Source organism: Cygnus atratus, chromosome Z (genome assembly GCF_013377495.2).
Source record: "Cygnus atratus isolate AKBS03 ecotype Queensland, Australia chromosome Z, CAtr_DNAZoo_HiC_assembly, whole genome shotgun sequence".
Classification (NCBI taxonomy): domain Eukaryota; kingdom Metazoa; phylum Chordata; class Aves; order Anseriformes; family Anatidae; genus Cygnus; species Cygnus atratus.
This window is the reverse complement of record NC_066396.1, coordinates 32,044,866-32,067,636: the sequence shown is the minus strand read 5'-3', so window position 1 is coordinate 32,067,636 and position 22,771 is coordinate 32,044,866. Positions and strand designations below refer to the sequence as shown.

The window sequence follows — 22,771 nt, the reverse complement described above, 5'->3', positions numbered from 1 at the left end:
CTTTTTTTCCAGCATTGAGGCCACTGGAGGCAGCCGAGGGAGCCGCCAGGACCCGGCAGCCCTCGCGAGGGAGGCTGACGAGGCATAGGCGGAGCCAGCAACACCCCTCTACCCTGACTTTCAAAAGCAGCCCCTAGGGAGCACGGCAACCAGGACGGGCAAACAGGGCGTGGTGCGTCAGAAGGGTGGGGCGCGGCAGTTTGCGCAGCAGTTCACCGGGCAGGGCATTCTCAGGCAGGGCAGAGCGTTCTGCCCCGCCCATAAGAACAACTCCTCTAACGGCTGTCTACCACTAACTAGGCCACAATGGTCTACACCAGGCAGAGAGCTCTCTCTAGAAAGTCTGTAACCACCCAGACTGACTGCCTGCTCAAAAATGCGGCAGTTCAGGTCTCTGGATGCAGGGAGTGTCTGAGCCTGTTGCTGCCATCTGAGGGAGGCAGAGAGACTGTGTGTGTGAGGTGTGAGCAGGTGGATGACCTGGTCCACCTGGTGGCAGAGCTCAAGGAGGAGGTGGAGAGGTTGAGGGCCATCAGGGAGTGTGAGCGGGAGATAGACTGGTGGAGCAACTCCCTGCAAGGCCTGAAGGAGAGGTACTGGGGTGAGACACCCCAAATGGGGTTGGAGCCCCTGCCTTGTCGCTGTCGGGCAGAGGGAGGGGACCTAGGAGTTGAGGAGGAATGGAGACAAGTCCCTGCTCGACCTCGCAGGCGACGCCCCCCCCTACCGGCCCCACCTTCCCAGGTGCCCTTACACAACAGATCTGAGGCCCTGGAGCTTTAGAGACCAGTGGGTGAGGATGAGATAGAAAGTCTACCCAGGATGATGCCTAGGGCGAGGAAGTCGACTCCACGCCTCAAGACTGCCTCCACCAAGAAAGACAGAAGGGTAGTTGTTGTAGGCAACTCCCTTCTCAGGGGAACAGAGGGCCCTATTTGTCGGCCTGACCCTACCCATAGGGAAGTCTGCTGCCTCCCTGGGGCCAGGGTCTGGGATGTTGCCAGAAAGCTTCCTGACCTGGTTCGCCCCTCTGACTATTATCCTCTTTTGATATTCCAGGCTGGCAGTGATAATATTGACGAGAGAAGCCTGAAGGCTATCAAACAGGACTTTAGGGGACTGGGATGGTTAGTGAATGGAGCGGGAGTACAGGCTGTGCTTTCCTCCATCCCTACAGTGGCAGGGAGGGGTACAGAGAGGACCCAGAAAGCCCACCTGATTAACGTGTGGCTCAGAGGCTGGTGCCAACACAGAAATTTTGTTTTTTTTTGACCATGGGGCGCTTTACTCTGCACCTGGCGTGATGGCCGCAGACGGGTCCCACCTATCTCTAAGGGGAAAACGGATCCTAGCCCAGGAGCTGGCAGGGGTCATTGAGAGGGCTTTAAACTAGGTAAGAAGGGGGACGGGGCTGAAATAAGGCTTGTTAGAGGTGTGGTAGGGGGAACAATGGCAAGGCTGGGGGAGAAGGCAATGGCCCAACTGAAGTGCAACTACACTAATGCATGCAGCATGGGTAACAAACAAGAGGAGCTGGAAGCCATCGTGCAGCAGGCAGGCTATGACTTGGTTGCTATCACGGAAACGTGGTGGGACCACTCTCATGACTGGAGTGCTGCAGTGTCTGGCTATAGGCTCTTCAGAAAGGACAGGCAGCACAGAAGGGGTGGTGGTGTGGCTGTCTATATTAGAGAGTGTTTTGATGTTGTGGAACTTGAGGCTGGGACTGATAAGGTTGAGTCCCTATGGGTTAGGATTGGCAGGAAGGCCAACAAGGCAAGCATCCTGGTGGGGGTCTGTTATAGACCGCCGAACCAGGATGAGGAGGCGGATGAGGAGTTCTACAGGCAGCTGGCAGAAGTTGCGAAATCTTCAGTGCTTGTTCTCATGGTGGACTTCAACTTCCCAGACATATCCTGGAAGCACAACACAGCCCAGAGAAAGCAGTCTAGGAGGTTTCTGGAGAGCGTGGAAGATAGCTTCCTGACGCAGCTGGTTAGAGAGCCTACCAGGGGAGGTGCCCCGCTAGACCTTCTGTTCACAAACAGAGAAGGACTGGTGGGAGATGTGGTGGTCAGGAGCTGTCTTGGGCAGAGTGACCACGAAACGGCAGAGTTCTCTATTCTTGGCGAAGCCAGGAAGGGGATCAGTAAAACCGCTGTCTTGGACTTCTGGAGGACTGACTTTGAGCTGTTCAGGACACTGGTTGGCAGAGTCCCTTGGGAGAAGGTTCTGAAGGGCAGAGGAGTCCAGGAAGGCTGGGCACTCTTCAAGAAGGGAAATCTTATTGGCTCAGGAGTGGTCTGTCCCCATGTGCCCAAAGACGAGCCGGCGCAGAAGACTGGCCTGGCTGAACAGAGAGTTGTGGCTCGAGCTTAGGAGAAAAAAAAAAGGTTTATAATCTTTGGAAAAGAGGGCGGGCCACTCACGAGGACTATAGGATGTTGCGAGGCTGTGCAGGGACAAAATTAGAAGGGCCAAAGCTCATCTGGAGCTCAATCTGGCTACTGCTGTTAAAGATAACAAAAAATGCTTTTACAAATACATCAACACCAAAAGGAGGACTAAGGAGAATCTCCATCCTTTACTGGATGCGGGGGGAAACCTAGTTATAAGAGATGAGGAAAAGGCTGAGGTGCTTAATGCCTTCTTTGCCTCAGTCGTTAGTGGCAAAACCAGTTGTTCTCTGGATACCCAGTACCCTGAGCTGGTGGAAGGGGATGGGGAGCAGAATGTGGCCCTCACAATCCACGAGGAAATGGTTGGCAACCTGCTACAGCACTTGGATGTACGCAAGTCGATGGGGCCGGATGGGATCCACCTGAGGGTACTGAGAGAACTGGCGGAGGAGCTGGCCAAGCCACTTTCCATCATTTATCGGCAGTCCTGGCTATCAGGGGAGGTCCCAGTCGACTGGCGGCTAGCAAACGTGACGCCCATCTACAAGAAGAGCCGGAGGGTAGACCTGAGGAACTATAGGCCTGTTAGTTTGACGTCAGTGCCAGGGAAGCTCATGGAGCAGATTATCTTGAGTGTCATCACGCGGCATTTACAGGGCAACCAGGCAATCAGGCCCAGTCAGCATGGGTTTATGAAGGGCAGGTCCTGCTTGACGAACCTGATCTCCTTCTATGACAAAGTGACACGCTTAGTGGATGAGGGAAAGGCTGTGGATGTGGTCTGCCTTGACTTCAGTAAGGCTTTTGACACCGTTTCCCACAACATTCTCCTCAAGAAACTGGCTGCTCGTGGCTTGGACTGGCGTATGCTTCGTTGGGTTAAAAACTGGCTGGATAGCTGGGCCCAAAGAGTTGTGGTGAATGGAGTCAAATCCAGTTGGAGGCCGGTCACTAGTGGCATCCCCCAGGGCTCAGTACTGGGGCCAGTCCTCTTTAATATCTTTATCGATGATCTGGATGAGGGGATTGAGTGCACCCTCAGTAAGTTTGCAGATGACACCAAGTTAGGTGCGTGTGTCGATCTGCTCAAGGGTAGGAAGGCTCTGCAGGAGGATCTGGATAGGCTGGATCGATGGGCTGAGGTCAACTGTATGAAGTTCAACAAGGCCATGTGCCGGGTCCTGCACCTGGGGCGCAACAACCCCAAGCAGAGCTACAGGCTGGGAGATGAGTGGTTGGAAAGCTGCCTGGCAGAGAAGGACCTGGGCGTACTGGTTGATAGTAGGCTTAATATGAGCCAGCAGTGTGCTCAGGTGCCCAAGAAGGCCAACAGCATCCTGGCTTGTGTAAGAAGCAGCGTGGCCAGCAGGTCTAGGGAAGTGATTGTCCCCCTGTACTCGGCTCTGGTGAGGCCGCACCTCGAGTACTGTGTTCAGTTTTGGGCCCCTTGCTGCAAGAAGGACATGGAGGTGCTCAGGCGAGTCCAGAGAAGGGCAACGAAGCTGGTGAGGGTTCTGGAGAACAAGTCTTACGAGAAGAGGCTGAGGGAGCTGCTTGTTCAGCCTGGAGAAGAGGAGGCTCAGGGGCGACCTTATCGCTCTCTACAGGTACATTAAAGGAGGCTGTGGCGAGGTAGGGGTTGGTCTATTCTCCCACGTGCCTGGTGGGCTAAAGTTGTGCCAGGGGAGGTTTAGGTTGGATATTAGGAAGAACTTCTTTACTGAAAGGGTTGTTAGGCATTGGAATGGGCTGCCCAGGGAAGTTGTTGAGTCACCATCCCTGGAGGTCTTTAAAAGACATTTAGATGTAGTGCTTAGTGATATGGTTTAGTGGAGGTCTTGTTAGTGTTAGGTCAGAGGTTGGACTCGGTGATCTTGAAGATCCTAGACGGTTCTGTGATTCTGTGATTCTGTGAAGTTAGGCAAATATTAGAGAACATTGACTGCCAATAAATTTGAGATGGTTGTGAAAAAATCTCATATGATGCCTGATACAAAGGTTTGCATTAACATAAACAGTAGGATGAAGTCACTAAGCTCAGTTATACTGATGTAATTATCAAACAGCTTTTGATTCTCTGAGATCTGATTTTTATGATTTTTTAAATTATACTACTGTAGCACATAAAGGGCATTTCAATGTTCTTTAATTACATTTTCAAAGCCTCTTATCAACATTTTTTTCCCAAATGATAATAATAACAGCTACACCATTAGTTAAATGAATAAACGATGATTAGGTACATTTTAAATAAAAACTGTCAAATATTGTTTGCTGCAACATGCTTTTTTATTATTATTATTTATTTATTTATTTTAGTAATAATCACCTTGTTCAGTGCCTGCTATTGCCATTGTTCAGTTCTTGCTCTTCCGGAAGGGATCTTCTTTTCCCCAAGAACTTGTCTGAGAGAATTTACTCAGATTTAGAGAACAAAAATATTGTATAATTAGGCTGACGATTATTTTACTGAGGGATAACCTGATATGAATCTTAATGTATATTATAAAAGTAAATTGTTTATGTATAATGGTTTGACTTTGGCAGGCATGTGCTTTTGTATTGGGTTTACATGGCAAGGTTTTGGTAGCAGGGGGCTGCAGGGGTGGCCTCTGTGAGAAGACTCCAGAAGCTGCCCCATGTTAGATAAGTGCCAGTTTCAGCTGGCTTCAAAGGGACCCACAGCTGTCCAGAACTGAGCCAGTGACAGTTGGTGGTTGGGCCTCTGTGAGAGCAGATTTAAGAAAGGGAAAAAATTGCTGTGCAACAGCAGCACCTGGGAGAGCGAGGAGTGAGAAACAGCCTTGCAGACACCAAGGTCTGTGCAGAAGGAGGGGGAGGAAGTACTCCAGGCACCAGAGCTCAAGTTTCCTTGTGGCCTGTGGAGAGGCCCATGGTGGAGCAGGTGGACCCACTGCAGCCCGCGGTGTGCCATGGCCGAGCAGATGGATCTCCATGGGCAGTGTGGACTGCAGCTTGTGGAGAAGCGCACGCAGGAGCAGGTGGATGTGGCCTGAAGGCGGCTGCAGCCCATGGAGGGCCCGTGCAGGAGCAGGCCCCAGACCGGAGCAGCAGCCCATGGAGAGGAGCCCACGCAGGAGCATGGGATCTGGAGTGAGCTGCTGCCCCTGGAGGTCCCATGTGGGAGCAGTTTGCTCATGATGGATGGACCCTGTGGTATGGACCCATATTGGATCAGTTCTTGAAGAGCTGCTGCTTGTAGGAAGCTCACACAGGATCAGTTCGGGAAGAATGGCATCCTGTGGGACAGACCCCACATGGAGCAGGGGAAGAGAGTGACCATGAAGGAGCAACGGAGACGAAACATTAGGGACTAACCGCTGCTGCCCAGTTCCAGTTCCCCTGAGCTGCCAGGATGCAGGAGGTAGAAGAGAGTGGATGGAGGGAAGGTGGTTTTAGTGTGTTTTGTTGTTGTTTCTCAGTGCTCTAGTTTGTTAGTAATAGGTAATACATTTAATTAATCTCCCTATGCTGAGTCTATTTTGCCCATGACAGTAATTGTGCAGGGATCTCCTTGTCCTTAACCCTTGAGCCTTTTTCATCGTATTTGCTCCCTCTTTCCCTTTGAGGAGGGTGAATGAGAGAGTGATTATGGTGGAGCTCAGCTGCCCAGAACAGTAAAACCACCGCAGTTTCAGATCTAATTGTTTAAGTAAGTAGTGATGCATAATCTTATGTCAAGACACTTTGCACACAGTTGGGAATTTTGAAAGTATTAAAAACCACATATTACTACAGAGTATGTTGGATGACCTTTATCTTTGCATTTAATTTCACTAAAATATTTTTCTATTTTGCACATGCAGGTGTTAAGTGCGTGCCACAATTTCATTTCTCTCTGCTACACAGATGCACCAGGAAGAAAAAAAAAAATATATATATATATAAATCTATTATTTATATATATATTTATGTATTTATATATAAATCTATTATTTAATAGATCAGGCTTTCTTTTTTTTTTTTTTTTTTTTGTCATCTTATAAACTCATAAACTTCAGTGACTTGCACCACATCAGGAAAGCAGATGTTGATGAAAGACTTTCATAGTTTCACATTGTTGTAAAAATTAGATTAGCTGTTGAATGCTCACCCAGTGTTAATTATCCGGTGTGCACTGCCTTGTACTGTGTTTTTTTTTTTTTACAATTTGAGTGACAAAGGCAGACAGGTAACAATATTTCAGTTATTAAATTGAAGGCTAACGTGTTTCTCGGGGGTAAAAGGGGAGAAGTAGGGAGGGGAAGGGTTAAAGTTAAATTCTTCACTTAAACACTGGAAAACGCATGGAATGCATAAGCCGCAAGACACAAGCTCGAAGGTTGTTTCTACTTTTAAAATATAGATTGGCCATAAGGTGGCAGTGTGGCAATTATTTTAAAATAAAGTGGTGGTGGCGCGGGGGGGAACGAACTGTAACTCCTATGTTGATTTCCGAGGTGTAAGAACAGCAACGCAGCAACAGATTCAGCTCTTAGTAGTTAGGGCTTCTTTTTGTTTGTTTGTTTGTTTGTGTGTGTGTGTGTTTTGTTGGCGGTGGTGGTGGCTGGTTGGTTGGTTGGTTTTGAATATATATCTAAAATAACTTAGATCACTGACTAAAAAGACAGAAAAGCCAAGGATTTTAATCTCTTTTGCTAATACCTGACTTCAAGCAAAGAGAGATTCTAGCAAACCACAGAGAAAATCTGTAAAAATATGCAGTGTACAAAATATTAATCAGAAGCAGGATGAGGCACTCCATTATGAATATGTTATATGGTTTATACACCTTCCTTAAAGGAAGTTCATTATTTTATTGGAGAAATAAAATTCCTTTAAAGCATTAGGAAAGAGATTGTACGCCAACTCATGTACCCTTACAAGTACACCCAGGCATGAAAACAATTCTCAAAATAAAATGCTTTCAAACAACTTTAAGTTGTAAATTCACAAACCCCCCTCCATCTGCTTCACTTCTCTTGTATCCATAGGAACATAGAACCATAAAGATCATATAGTTCCTTAAAGATCATATAGTTTCAACCCCACTGCTATGGGCAGGGACACCTTCCACTAGACCAGCTTGGTCAAAAGCCCCATACAATCTGGCCATAAACACTTCAAGGGACGGGGCATCCACAGCTTTTCTGGGCAATGTCTTCCAGAGCCTCACTACCCTCTGAGTGAAAAATCTCCTCCTAGCATCTAATCAAAATCCCCGCTCTTTCAGTTTAAAATCATTCCCCCTTGTCCTGTCATTGTCTGCCCAAGCAAAAAAGTCACTCTCCTTCCTTTTTATAAGTCCCCTTTAAGTATTGAAAGGCCACAATGAGATCACCCCAGAGCATTCTCTTCTTAAGGCTGATCCCAACTCTCTCAACCTTTCTTCACAGGAGAGGTGTTCCAGTCCTCTAATCAATCAACTTCATAGACCTCCGCTGGACCTGCTCTAACAGGTCAACATCTTTCTTGTGCCGTATCCCTTTTGTATCTGTCTTTGTTATAGACTAAAGGTTAGACAAAGCAAACATAGAAATGTTCAATGGTTTCTTCACTGGCTTCAATTTTGCATCATTCCAAAAGATTCTCAAAAAAAAAAAAATCCTTAAAAGATCTAAAGTGTATCACCAAAATTCAGATGGAGGACAGCTTGTTCTCAGAGGTTTTCAATACGTTTTATCTAATTTCTTTCGTAAAAGTACACATATAAAATACATTGGCCATTCTTTCTCAACTCTGAACATGCAGAATGAAAAATCTGGATCAATACCAAATGTGCAATTTTGATACATGACATGTTCATATGAACTGCAAATATTTACTGTAAAGGAAAATGTTGCAAAGAGCAGAGAATTTTAACACAGACAAAGTTGTCGGTCTGCAATTGGAACTAGTGAGCCTCTGCAGCCCACATAATTACACTAAATGGAAAAAAAAAAAAAAAAAGACAAGTTAATGTTCAAAACTGAGTTCACTATTTTCTTTCCTCTACAACCCATTACTGACAGTCACTGGCTTTGCTATTTTAAGTAAAACTGTCATGCTTAAAACCTAGTTTCAATCCCAGATTTGCAGTGAATTTTTTGCTTTTAATCCTTGGGATTAGCATTTTTTTGCCCAACTAATTTCAACACAAAGCTGCAAAAAAAATAAATAAAATAAAATAAAAACAACTTACATTCATGCTGGCATTAGTATTAAGTACTTAAGGACTTTTCTATGCATTTATGAGAGTTTGCAGATTAGCATTTGTATTTCACAAAAGTGCTAAAATTAATATACTTTTTTCATAAGAATTTATTTTCATTGACATCTAAAAGTACATATATAGTAATATACTAATATAAAACTATACCCATTTGCAAAAACAGTAATTTCACAGTTCCCTTAAAAAACAAGCAAGCAAGCAAACAAACGATTATGTATGTACCAGAGCAAAAGTTGCTAAAAGTGCATTTTGCCAAGGCTTTACAGATACTGTCTTTAACTCTTAGGTGTATCAATGGAAATTTTTAATCCTTCTGACAATTATTAGATTAGGTCTGACAATATTTCTTTGTTCTACCCTCAAAATGCTAAGCTCAGCATTTCATGAAATATTTAGTAATCAGTAAAACACCCAGCAAACAAAAAGAACTGAATAAATCCAATAAAATCAGATTAAAACAAGTAACATACAAACACGAAAGCTGCCCTTTTGGTCACGTAGGATTAGAACTGATCAGAAATAAATTCCACTGAAAGTGAAGAGGAATATAATCCATTAGTGTTGCATAAACTACTCAATCCTTTAGTCGTCCAAATTAAATTCTTAAAAGCAGACGAGTGTTAGGTTTGCATTAGCTTTTTGTCACTTCACAAAACCAATTCCCTCTTGAATCCTACAAATTACAAGTGAAAACGTGTGGCACCTTAGCTGGCTACTCTCCCTGAAGACACAGGTCCTGGAAGTACGGGCCCCCAGCCATAACTATCCTACATCCCGTTCTCTTCTGACAGCTTTGAAGATCTCTTGGGCTTAGTCTCTTGGGAATTCAACTTTAAATGCTCAGTTCTCAATTTGTGCACTTCTGTGCACTTTTTTGATGTTCTCTTCACCAAAGTCGGCAAAGTCTAAAAGGAAACAGTGTTGAGAAATATATTGTTCCCTTCCCCATACTTACACAAGCACAACAGCAAATAGCACAAGACTTATTTTCTAGCACTGTGTCTTTTGGCAGCAAATATATCTGGGAAAAAGGGAATGATAATAGGTAGCAGCCTTTCAAACTCTTTGTTGTCCTTCCTTTGTGCTTCTACAGCTAAGAAAAAGATGAAAACCCATACAGAATAACTTAGTAATCTATTAACAAACCTGGTTTGTGTTCATCTACCAAAATGCAATATTTATTTATTTTTATAAGCTTCTTATATTACCCATGTTCTTCAGTCCTTAGTACCTCACTGTACTTATTTTCATAGCATGGCAAAGTTAAAACTTATGCAGGCTGTTCAGTTCTCAGTTGTTAATCTATTTGCTATTTGTTGTATCTCCCCATTGCTCCTAAGTCCTAGTTCTGCAACACACATTTTTCAAGAACTATCAGCAATCCTTCACTTTCAAATATATATGAACTGGCAATTTCTATTGCCCACTCAGATTCTTCATGACACCACCAGTCATGAAACAATTTTTGAAATGTCAGCAACAGATGCCTCCCTACTCACAAGAATTATCATACTATTCCCAGTACTGTGAGAATACTGCGTTACTGTGTTCTTCAGTTCTTTCACTGAGTCTCCCCTACTCCATTTTAAACCCAAGGGCATTCAAGGAAAGAGTCTTACAAGCATGCACATTTTTGTCTAAGTCAACCTTTAAGCAGCCTTCTGAGTTGGTGATTCGTACTTGATAGTTACTTGGCCCTAGTTTCTGCAGGATTGCTGAGGATGGGGTACCTCTCCCTTGAAAGAGGTGTTTGTCATGATTTCTTGTGATGGAACTGTAAGTTCTTTATTTGCGGCCCAAAGAGTGAAATCCAAAGATCAGGAGTGGCATAAATTTATCCCATCAATGTTAATAGGAAAACAAAAACAAAACAAAAACAATAACAACAAAAAACATAGCTGCAAGGAAAAGAAAAAAAAAAAAAAGAAAGCTGCCTTACAATAATTAATAACAGATCTGGAGGCTGTTGTGCAGTAGAAAATACTTACTGAAACTGAATCATGTTAATGCAAAATATGTTAAATATCCCTCCCTGTCAAAAATCTGAAGATTGTATGAATCTTGTTAGCACATCATTTATGTAGCTCTTCAAATTACTAATGTGCTAGTGAGAGTTCTCAGCCTCAATAAATTTGTTGCAACAGATATTCCAAAACTTTAGATTTTTAAAATTGTTGTGATACTTTTACATTTTTTTTTAATGTGTGCTGAAAGGGTGTAAATGTATAAAACAGTAGAAACCACCTTCTTGTATGTTTAATATGAATTTTGACAAGTGGTTTACTTTTATGGTCAGGACACCACAGTATGCCTAAATGGACTAAGTGCCATGAGCACATTATCATCATCTAAGGTCATCACAAGGAATTTTATTTTTGTTGTGGGAATTTAATTTGGAATGTTATGGCCACCATGCACAGGTTTTGCCTGAGAAAGCTTAACCTGATGATATTATTATTTAGCATATTATTTCCCATGGCCAAATTAAGATAGTGTGTTTAATTCTACAGATCCTTGAAAATCTGCTGTGCTAGCTACCCTGGGATCGCAGACAAGGCAACAGGACACACACAGCGATATAGAAAATCACATTTTTATTTCTTCAAACAAATGAATAAATTCTGATATTTTGGGGAGAAAAGTGTTAGATTTGCTTTCTATCTTACGTTTGACAATCAGCTAGGTGTTTATGTAAACATAGTTATAAAGGGCTTAGCTCTACATTGATTTGAACTAGAAAGCAAATGCAGTATCTCACAGTTTCTCCTTCTGAGTCACAGTAAGAATGATATTTGTGAAGCCATTAGCTCTGACAATACAATGTATTATGGAATGTCTGCTGAAATTACGTTTTAAAGATTAAAATGCTATTTATATTTGTCTGTTCGGCAAATATTGTCTGTTTCAAGCAAGTGTATGAAAAATATGCTTTTGTGGTTTTATGGAAACTTTATTTGTCAAAGGAAGGGACATTTTCACCTGTAGCCATTAGCTACAAGGTCTGTATATCATGATATCAAAATATTCTGAAAGACTTAGTATATTATTAGAAGGACCTGGATGTGTTGATTGATGAGAAACTTGACATGAGCTGGCAATGTGTGCTTGCAGTCCAGAAAGACGACCATATCCTGTGTTGCATCAAAAGACGTGTGGCCAGCAGGTTGAGGAAGGTGATTCTCCCCCTCTACTCTGCTCTTGTGAGACCCCACGTGGAGTACTGCGTTCAGCTCTGGGTCCCCCAGCAAAAAAGAACATGGATGTATTAGACTGGAACTGTCCATTAGACAGTTCCATGATCATCCATGTCTAATGACCGGATGTATTAGAAGGAACTGCCAGTTCCTTCAGGACCTGAGAATGTATCTCATCAGGTCCCATGGACCTGTGCACCTTCAAGTTCCTTAGGTGGTCTCAAACCTGATTGTCTCCTACACTGGGCATGGTTCATCATTCTCCCAGTCCCTGCCTTTGCCTTGTGGGGCCTGGGCCATGTGGCTGGAGCTCTTGTTGGTGAAGACTGAGGCAAAATAGTCATTAAGTACCTCAGCCTTTTCTATATCCCAGGTGACCACGTCTCCCATTTCCTTCCAGTGCTTGTAATAGAATGCTCTATTATATTAGATGTCTTACTTTTCTAATTTACTCACTGTAAGACAGTTCTACTGAGGAGTGCAAGGACCACAATAATAACCTGACAACCACATTTATCCATAAAAAATGATTAATTTCAAATCAGATATCAACTTCAGCTCTACATAACAGTACTATGTTGGAAAGAATTTACGCAGTGAAGAAAAATTTTTAGGACTTGTTGTTGTTGTTAGATTTTCAGCTAACAAGTAAAGTTCTGTAACATTTCCTAATTGCACAGTCACAAATCTAATAAAGCAGTTGGATCATTGGAACTAAGGAATACATTTTTTCTTTGATTTTTATGAAGATGTGGATAGGACCAGAAGACCAGTGTGTCATTTACTCATGAGTCCAAAATAATCTCTTAGAATCACAGAATATCCAGAACTGAGAGGGATATACAAGGCTTATTGAGTCCAACTCCTGAGACACAGGACCACACAAAAATCAAACCATATGTCTGAGAGCATTGTCTAAACACTTATCGAATTCCAGAAGGATTGGTGACCTTACCACTGCCTTGGGGAGCCTGTTCTAGTGCCCGACCACCCTCTCAGTGAAGAATCTTTTCCTAACATCCAGCTTTGAACCTCCCCTGTTGCAGCTCCATGTTGTTCCCTCGGGTCCTTTCACCATCACCAGAGAGCAGAGCTCAGCGCCTGCCCCTCTGTTCCCCTAATGAGAAAGCTGTAAGCTGCCATGAGGTCTCCCCTCAATCTCCTCTTCTCTGGGTTGAACAAACCAAGAAATTTCAGATGATCCTCATAAGGGCCCTCTAGACCCTTCACCATCTCCATAGCCTTCCTTTGAACATTCTTTACTAGTTTTATGTCCTTCTTATACTGTGCATACAGTGCTCAAGGTGAGGCCACTCTAGTGCACAGTAGAGCAGGATAATCACTTCCCTCGACTGGCTAGCAATTCCATGCTTGATGCACCTCAAGATAAAATTAACTCTTTAGGCTGCCAGGGCACGCTGTTGACTCATATTCAACTTGCTGTCAACGGGTACCCCCTGACTCCTTACTGCAGGGCTGCTCTCCAGCCTTTTGTCCCCCAGTCTGTACATGTATCCAGGGCTGCCCTATCCCAGGCGTAGAATCTGTCAGTTGCTCTTGTTAAACTTCATATTGTTGGGGATTGCTCATCTTGTGGCAGTCTTGGTATTGTAATATCACAATACTCCAAAAAGAATTTCTGAACCTTTTGGATTGGCTATGTTAAACTTAAATTGTAAAATATATATCCTTTATTTTAAAAGGGGGACAGTGGAAATAAATGTGTGTCAAAATGTGCTCTGTTTGAAACACTTATTTTTTAATGGAAAATACCTTTTGCCATCTCAGTAATTCCCAAGTCCACCAGGGAGTTTGGGGTAGATAGGAAGCAGGAGGATGCTGAAGGAAAGAAAATGGTTATTTTCAGTAGAATTTTTACACCACATATTAGGTGTTTTTTGTTTTCTTTTCTTTCTGAAACTAGTGTGGGTACAATTATTTGATAAACTACTAACGTGGCTAAATCAAATACAACAAGCCTTCATTATGTTAGATATAATTTTCATGTACTAAGGTTCTGGGTTGTGATGTTATGAATTACATGTATTCTCCATGTTCTGCTCCTAGAAGAAACACGAGCTAATAAACACTGTAAGTGGTAAATTTATTTGTGGTTCTGTAAGAAAAACTAATCTATACTTTTCAGCACCAAACTCAATTCACTGCATACAATCCCTACACTTGTCTATCATTCTATCTAATGTTAATTTTTCATTTAACACCTCAATGTTTCAAACTCTGTAATGGAATGAAAGCTGTTAGTACACAAGCAGATAAGTAAACAAGTCCAGCTACCCTGGACTTTATTGTAAACAGAAAGAAAAACAGCTTGTTCAACAGCTTGATGGACAGATAATTGGATTATTAAAATATTTTCTTGTTTAATAATGTAACAATAGGTACAAATGATTTAACTTAATGATCTGTCCATGATTATAATTTGAGCAGTTTATATATATAGCTGTGAGCTCGTATTTGACATGGAACTGAAACATTTATTTAACATCAGATGTATTTTTATATACTTCTTCAGGCAAAGAGGAATATGACGGAGTACCATGTACCTGTGGTAATATTTTTTAACTTGTAGTGTACTAAAATGCAATTTCAGAAAGAATACTAGAATAAGTGTGCGCCTATGGGACATTTTCTGTCACCTATACTGCATGTAGAGCCTTGGCATGAATTTAAATATTACAGATGGGAAGCTAAAAAGTTATATTAGGGAAATACTTAATGCTCAGGTTTTTATATTCTAATCTTTGTCTCTGGTTGCCAATTGTTGGCATCAGAGTATTTAGCTAGATGTGCTGCTGGTCTGACAAGATATGGCTTGTCTCATAATAGCTGGATGCCAAAAAATATGCAGTCTCTTTGAATAATAGTAAGAAAAAACCTTTTCTGGATATGTCCTGTTTCTGCTGTACTACAGTTTAATAGGTAGTACAGTAATAAACACTTTCTTAGCTCTGCCCAGCTTTGTACATTTGTGGTACTATTGTTTCCATCACTGAGAGATTCATTAAAACAAACAAAAATAAAAAAGAATAAATAAATAAATAAATAAATAAATAAATATTCCCGTCTTGAGATTCTGAAGAAAGATCCTTTCTTTTTCGTGAGATTAAAATGAAATTAAATGCCTTACTTAGCTGTGTGAGTCCACAGATTTATGAACGTCTACAGCACTTGGAGACCACAACCAACCTACAAGGGATATAAAGAGGACTTGCAGTGTTTATTTAGAAATATATATATATATATTTATAATTATATTTATTTAGAAATATTATATATTTCATTATACAGAAAGAGAAGATAGCATCTATTATTAAATCCCAAACACTCCCAAACACTGGTGTGTAAGAATTATGTTCACATGTATCGGTGTTCAAATGCTATTTGGGTATTTCCAGCCCTTAGAAAGGCAGAGTCCTATCTGAAAATGGAAACTACACATTGATTTGGGACTTACACTAGTGGAAATAAGTCTGTAACTATCCCAAATGAGATAATATCAGCAACAACAACGAAAAGACTGTTTTACACTGAGATAAGATAGAAGAGTGTTTGGAAGTTTTAATTTCATAAAGCTATCTTGTATTCTCTAAGTATGTAAAATATACCCACAGAATATTTCAAAGTTGTGTTTGAAAAACAGAAACAGCATCCTCCAGTCAACTGCCTTCTCTCAGGACTTCATTTCTAGAGCAAACAGGACCACCTATGGTAGATTACTAACACATCAAAATAGCCTTGTCAGCAGAACCTGTTGATTTACAGGGAAAAAACAAACAAACAAACAAACAAAAATGTTTTACACTGAGATAAGATAGAATGTAGACAGTTGACTGGAGGATGCTGCTTGTGTTCCTTGAAAATGGATAGTTACAGTTTCTGTGTAAGGAGTGTTACTACTGCTATCAGTTAAAACTTGTGTTGCTGTTTTCTTAAAGGTCAGCTTCAGCATTTCTAATGTCATTGTGTAAGTCTGCTCTGGTGGCAGTAAAACTATCAGTTTTGGCTGCTACTCCTTGCTGACTCTCTAAACATCTTCAAATTCAGGCTTTCTCAGAAAAGTCTCTTCTGATGGAGACTCATTTTCCCTTTTGTTTATCTGTGTTTTGCCTGCCCAAGTAATGCTGCTGTCACATTCATTACTTTCTAGGTCCTTGTCACTATTAATATCAATTGTAATCAGGACTGGAGAAGAATGTACTGATTTACTTATGTTATGTTTCTGGTGTTTCTCCTTATGTTTTTCTTTTTTCTTTTTGTGACACCTCATTATGTCCATCATTTTTCATTTGTAGAATGTCTCTACACTTAGATTCCTAGTTTTTGTTGTTGTTGTTGTTGTTGTTTTTTCTCTTATGCTTTTTCTTACTGATTGTCTGAAAGGCTATCTTCATTTTTGTAGCAGTTGCTGAATTTTGGTTGTTTTCTTGAAGTCTCTCTTTTTGCTAGAACTGTGGTCTCCTTGGTTGCATTCTCGAAACTGGGAGCTTTGTAATTCCTTTTTCCACCAGGCTTTTTGCTTTCTCTTGTATCAGTCACTCCCTGATGTATTGTTTGGTCATCTATTTGATCTGCACCTTTCATAACAGCAATAACGTCTTTTGTGGAGTCACCTCCACCTATACAGATCTAACATTTCAGTAAAGGATTGTATACTTTATTCTGGACTAGTGGCTTCCTTGGATAGTGAGCATGAGTCCTCCTCCTCCATGAGTATTTATAGTCATCTTTGACCATGTTTTGACAGAAGCATGACCTTCCAAAAAGCAGAACATTCCAGATATCTACTTGACAATTGTTTCTTATATAATAATGATCATTGTAACTGCTTCTTGTTCTTGTTTAGCCATGGATTTTGCTACATGATTATGATCTGCTTACATCTCTGCATATAGTACTGTCATGACTGAGAGAGCCTTTCTGGCTTTTTTGAGACATGCCAGAGTCATGAGTTCTTGACTTCCTCTTGTTTCCTTTGCTCCTATGTTTGCTACTATCTCTGTTTCTTGATTGTGTCCTCAGAAGTTGGCCTTTATCAACTTTACTGCTCTGTCATGGTCTGATGAACATTACTGATTCAACTTTGTTGTGAATAGGATTGTATACTCCTGGACAACCTTTCATTACAGGCGGAGCACATTATGTCCCTTCCTGAACAGGTCTCCAGATCCTGTGGACATATATCTTTTACTTTACATTTGTTCTTCTTATCATTTTTCTTCAGAGCTGCAGGAGACAAGTGATTTTTATAACTACCTACATTTTCCCACGAGGGACTGTAACAAGCCGTTCCTGCTTGGTTCGCTGTCACTACAACTGTGAAACTGGATTGGCTGCTGTTTCTTCACATCTTCCCTTTTCTCTTCCCTGACTGACTCCTCAGTGTCCAAAGACTGCTCAACTGGTTCTCACATCCATTCAAATAATGGCTTAACATATGCCATAATAATACATTTGTCCAAAGAATCACTGATTTTTGAATCAGAATTAGTTTGTGAGAGTTTGCTGTTCAGTTCTCTTTGCAGCAGAGTCCTTATTAGAATTTCTGAAACCTCTTCAGAAGAAGCTATGCTTGCACGGACCTCTTCTAAAAAGGAATATGATGGACCTGGAGTTTCATCTTACCAGAGGGCCTGATCAGTGCTGGTTACAGATGAACTGTAATCTGGTCCTTGAGAATCGTCCTCAAATGGAGATGTACTAATTGATGAGTCTGAAAAGCTCAATTTGTCATGCAGTGTTGCAGGAGAATCATATTTAACATACTGATCATATGCCTTTGAGTTAAAAAGAGATTGGGTAGGACTGACAAATTCAGCTGAAGTGTGTTGTTCTTTTGTTAAGGTGGTATGGTAAGGAAATATCCAGTCATTAGATCTGGCAATAGAGACATTTTCTGAAGGGCTGGGTATGTACTGCTTAAAGTTAAATACAGCATAAATTCAATAGAAAATAGAACAGAAAGGACTTCCACTTCCAGGACATGCATTCTACTTTTGCTTTTGACTGCTCCCGGACACAACAGAACAGAAGCTTTGGAAGTAGTGATCAAATATTGTCAAATCTAACCATATAGATCGGGCATTCAGAGTCAGGAAATACATTTGTCAGCACTGTTTGTTGCAGCTTCCTTGTGATAGCTTTGGGTTATTGTTACCCACTGCAAAGTCCTTAGCTGCTAAATCATGTTCTATAAAGGAAGCAGCAAGCCCAGTAGAAGATTGTAATTATCCACAGAAGCGTGGGCAAAAAAATGTGCCATTCAGACACACAAATGGACACACAGGCACAGATAGATACACTGGCACACACACACAAGCATGCACACAAGTACACAAGTGTGAAGGAAAAGTACAGGCTTCTGCTGTAGCTCAACAAGTGCATCCAAAAGGGTATATTCTGTACTGTGTGCAATCCATCCTGAAAAAAGAACTTTGTGTGAAGACCACTGCAAATGCAGAGGGATGGAAGGATTCATATGTGGAGTAGTTTTCTCAGAAAAAGTCAGGCTGGTGCAGATCATCCTTCAGGGTTGCATTTTTTAGAACCAGGTAATAATATAAAAACACAATAACAGCAAGTTTCATAAAAGCAAAGGCTGAGCAACAACCACTTAAACTTTAAAATAGATATTTGAAAATATGTGGGAAGCATAAAGATATCCCCACACATAAATAGAGAAACAGAAAACAACAACTAAGCTAAGATTTTAATTGAAATGATGTACATACAACACTTTGACAACCAAAAGTTGATATTCCTGATTCCTATTTTTCTAAACAGTCATAGAAATCCAGTTCTCTCATTCCTTCATACACAAAGAAGATAGTAGAACTATCTACTACACTGTAGAAAAATGGGTTGTCAAATCTTAATCCTACTATCCTATTAGCATTTTTTTTTACTATACACTGTTTCTATTGATGACGTGATTTTTCTAGTTTTATAATTCTTTTTTTTAAAGGAGCATAATACCTATATTTTATTATATCAACTCTAAATTAATTTGTTAATTTAGTTTATAAAGCCAATATTTACACCATTACTACCATTTACAAATGTTATTTTGTATTTTGGACAGTTGCTTTTATATGAACAAGGGTTTATCATCTTTCAGGAATTTACAGAAGATCCTGCAATGAAGTCATGAAAAAGCTTAGGTTTTCATTCCCAGTAAAACTGGTTGTATTGCTGTTAGGATATAATGATTTGAGAACAGTCTTCTGATAAATGAAGACTCAATAAAAAACACAAACATGCATTTATTTAAAAAAATAAAATAAAATAAAAAGTAGGTCTTTATATATGTATACATTATTAATATGTATGTAATTTAATTAATAATATTTAATAATTTTATAGATAAAGACCAACTGGAAACATGATTGCCCGCTAGGTGAATGTTTTCAAATTTAATTAGCACTCACTTTTTTTTTTTTTTTACCAGATGAGGGAGTTTGTCAAATTTTTAAAAAACATTTAATTTGTAACAAATCAAATTTTAAAAAATATATATACATGTTATTTTAAAATTAAAGTTCTACTTGCAGTCATTAATCTTTTCAGCCTAAAGTCATTGTCCCATGTCAAATCTTAAGATCTTATGTCTATTATTATTATTATTGTATTTTAATAATCTTTTGGGAGTTATCTTTCATGGCAAAATAATTTTTTTTTTAATTAAAAAAAGTAATTTTTGAAAACTGAATGTGAATGGATTCTTTAAAATTTCAATTCTTTTTTTCAGACCCCTTTTGGATAACACTTCACCTCTGTTAGTTGGCCTTTTGACAGTCTTTCTGATCCAATATTCATGCAAATTATATTGTCATGTTTTGTGACTTTCCTACAGTTATCACTCAGCTGTAGCCTAGATTTGCAGGTTTTATTATTATTGTTGTTGTTGTTGTTGTTATTATCGCTAATGGATTTGCAGCTAACCTATGGCTCCAGTCATGGTCAGTTGCCTTCAGTATCACCGATGTATGCATTGTGCTGATAAGTACTGTGGTTCATTTTCCTCTTGGGTAAGCACAGTTAAAAAATTGAGAGAGGGAAAGAGAGAATGAGAGAGAGAGAAGCCCTCAGATTAATAATTACCATAGCCTGAGACAGGGATGGCAAAACACATTTGATTGCTTTCTACCCTTCAGTGCTGTGTAATGAAATATGGCTGTTTCAGGACAAAAAGAATGTGATAGCTTTTTGTAGTTTTAATATTATTTCACTGCATTCCTCAAAATGGCATTTAATTCAGCATTGCCAGTGTGATAATGTTTTAATTAAAGGGCAAATCTTTCTCTAGTTATGGATTCTTTACCACATCAAAAGGACTGTCCCTAATATTTGCAGTGTCATCATTTCATATTACATTTTAATTTGTTAGTTCATCTGTGTGAACTGAGTACCCTAATATGTAAAGAATCATATGTCATGATTCAGTGGTTTAACAAAGCATGTTGAAAGGTAAAGAGATTAGTAGAAAGAAATAGAAGATTTCAACCTTATGGAACATATTATGAAATAAAATTTGTATGCAAGAGTACCCATATCACACAGGAATACAGAAGAGACTGTTTTTTTTTTTTTATGCATTTTGCTGTATCACATACAATTTTGTATTTTTCTTGGTAAGAAAAGAAAAAAATACAAAATTTAATTCATCTCTAAAGATATTTTAATTCAGAGATAGTGGTTAGCATTGTATGACAAGTAAAGTGATTTTATTACATGTGATTTTATTACATGGTGATCATGAAGATCCAAGGTAGTCATGGTGAAATGGATAAACTCAGAAATTATGTGTATTCAGCTACTCCACAAAATGTCCATTCCATATATCTGCATGTTTACATAGTTAGTATCCCATAATCCCTTTTTCTAGAGCTAAGGAAAATAAACAAAGTGGAAAGAGTGGCACCTTGCTAAGTAGCTGATTAAAATTAAAAAGAGGTGTGAATATAGATAGTCATGCTTCTATTTGAAGAATAATCACACCTGTTCCTTCCTTATATTGCTACATAATTTGTGTAGGTACCTCAAAATCCATATCTTGTTGGGATTTTCTGTATTATAACCATTTGCTACATCATGACATTGGTAGTAGGGTGACAGTTGGACCAGATCTCTTGAAGGTTTTTTCCAACCTTAATGATTCTATGATTTTATATCATTTGCTGACATTATAAATAACTCACGGTTACTTTTGTAGCTTGCTTCCTCTGCAGATATTTTTAGAGTGTATACTGAGTGCTTGAGAAACAACAGTATTCTAGAAATATTCTTTCCAGAGTTGTCCAAGCACAGAGATCTTGGAATGAATAATGACCATTTGTGTTTTATTTTTATTGCAAGGACTGGAGTCTTGCTCAATCTTTTACCACTTGGCATTTAATATGCCCACATTGTATGAGTTTTCAGCGGTAGAATTTGAAAGTTGAATACTGAAATCTGAGTCTCTGAGTGCTTGCCTTAGTTTCCCCATATATCAGTTTGGAGAGCTAAGCAAAGAAATTAAAAAAAAAAAACACAACAAACAAAACAAACAAGCAAAACCCCTGCTCTACTAAGAAAATACAAGTAGCTGGACTCTAAGTAATGATAAGGATAAAGGTACTTTTTAAACCCTATTTTCTCTATATGTTTATAGAGAAATATTTATGTATCTTTTATATATCTTTGTTTATATATCTTCCCAGCTCGTGCAGACCAGCCCCGAACTCTGAACTCTCTTTCAAATTCTTGAGGCCTTTCACCTGGTCATTCTTTCATACCAACATGACACTTACAGTTCCCTCCCACTCCACCCAGAACTGTATAGGGAATATTCAAATATTCACTCATATGATAATGTTGTCCTTTTATTCTTCCTTTTTTATTATTTATTTATTTATTATAGGAGCTCAAAAATACATCTGGTTGCTTTTCAGTATCTGGGCAAAAGTAGGAGATGTTGATGGCTGTGGACTGAGGGTACTCTCAGCCTTCCCTACACAAAATGTTTTATTTTTCATGGAATACTAAATAAATAAATAAGTTATAGGAACAAGAAAAAGAATGGTGGAGTGATTATCATTATCTGGTCTACTGGTTATTTTGTTAGAAAGAAATCATGATTTTCAGGACTTCCCTGTATTCTTATATTATACAGGATGCTTGACTAAAAAGTCAATCAACTCTATCTGAACTTTTTCTGAGCAATCCTACCTTCACACGGCATCTAATTTTTCCTGTTACAGATTGCAGCTTAAAAGTCACAATGCAGCTAATTGAAGGCCCTGTTGTAAGGATCATCTCATTAAATACTGAAATGCAAGCATCTCCCAAGTGAAATGTGGCAGCTGTTAAACAGAGAACAGCAATACTGCACGAGAGCTCAGGACAGTGAAAAAGAATACTGTATCTAATCATAACTGCAGGAGAAGTGTCGGTAGACAGAATGCAATTACCCAAACTGGAAAGTGTCCAAAATACTAGGGTTGACTTACATGCTCTTTCCTCTATTATTAGTGCTGGAAGAGGGGAAAAATGAGACTGGTATTGCGCTACATTAATGTGTAAATCATCAGACTTTGCTAATATGCAAAACATTTAGCTTCCTTTTATTTAAAAAAAAAAAAAAAAAAGAAGTCCTTTTTGGAAGAAAGTCTACTACATTACAGGATCAGGAAAAAACGTGAACTAATCAGGAAGTATCATCAACGTTCTTCCTTCAGCGGAGTTGTCCTTTTGCATCTTGTAAGTTGTGTTCTGCAAAAGCCCTGAAGAAATGGGCCCTTTGAACTCAAAGCCAATGTTCTAGGTCAGAAATACAACAATTCTTAAAAAGTGGTTTGAAAAAAAAAAAAAAAAAAGAGTGAGGTTGTAACTTGAAAAGCAAGTAACAATAGGAAAGCATTCTTCTCCTTGCAGCATCATGCTGCTACATGGTGGTGTTGAGTGTTTGGATA

The 22,771-nt window shown here is 39.8% G+C and overlaps 1 pseudogene; it reads right to left on the bottom strand.

The window, feature by feature from the left end:
• Positions 1-15,831: 15,831 nt before the first annotated feature.
• On the bottom strand, positions 15,832-22,115 carry LOC118259742 (E3 ubiquitin-protein ligase Topors-like; annotated as a pseudogene).
• Between the last annotated feature and the right edge of the window lie 656 nt (positions 22,116-22,771).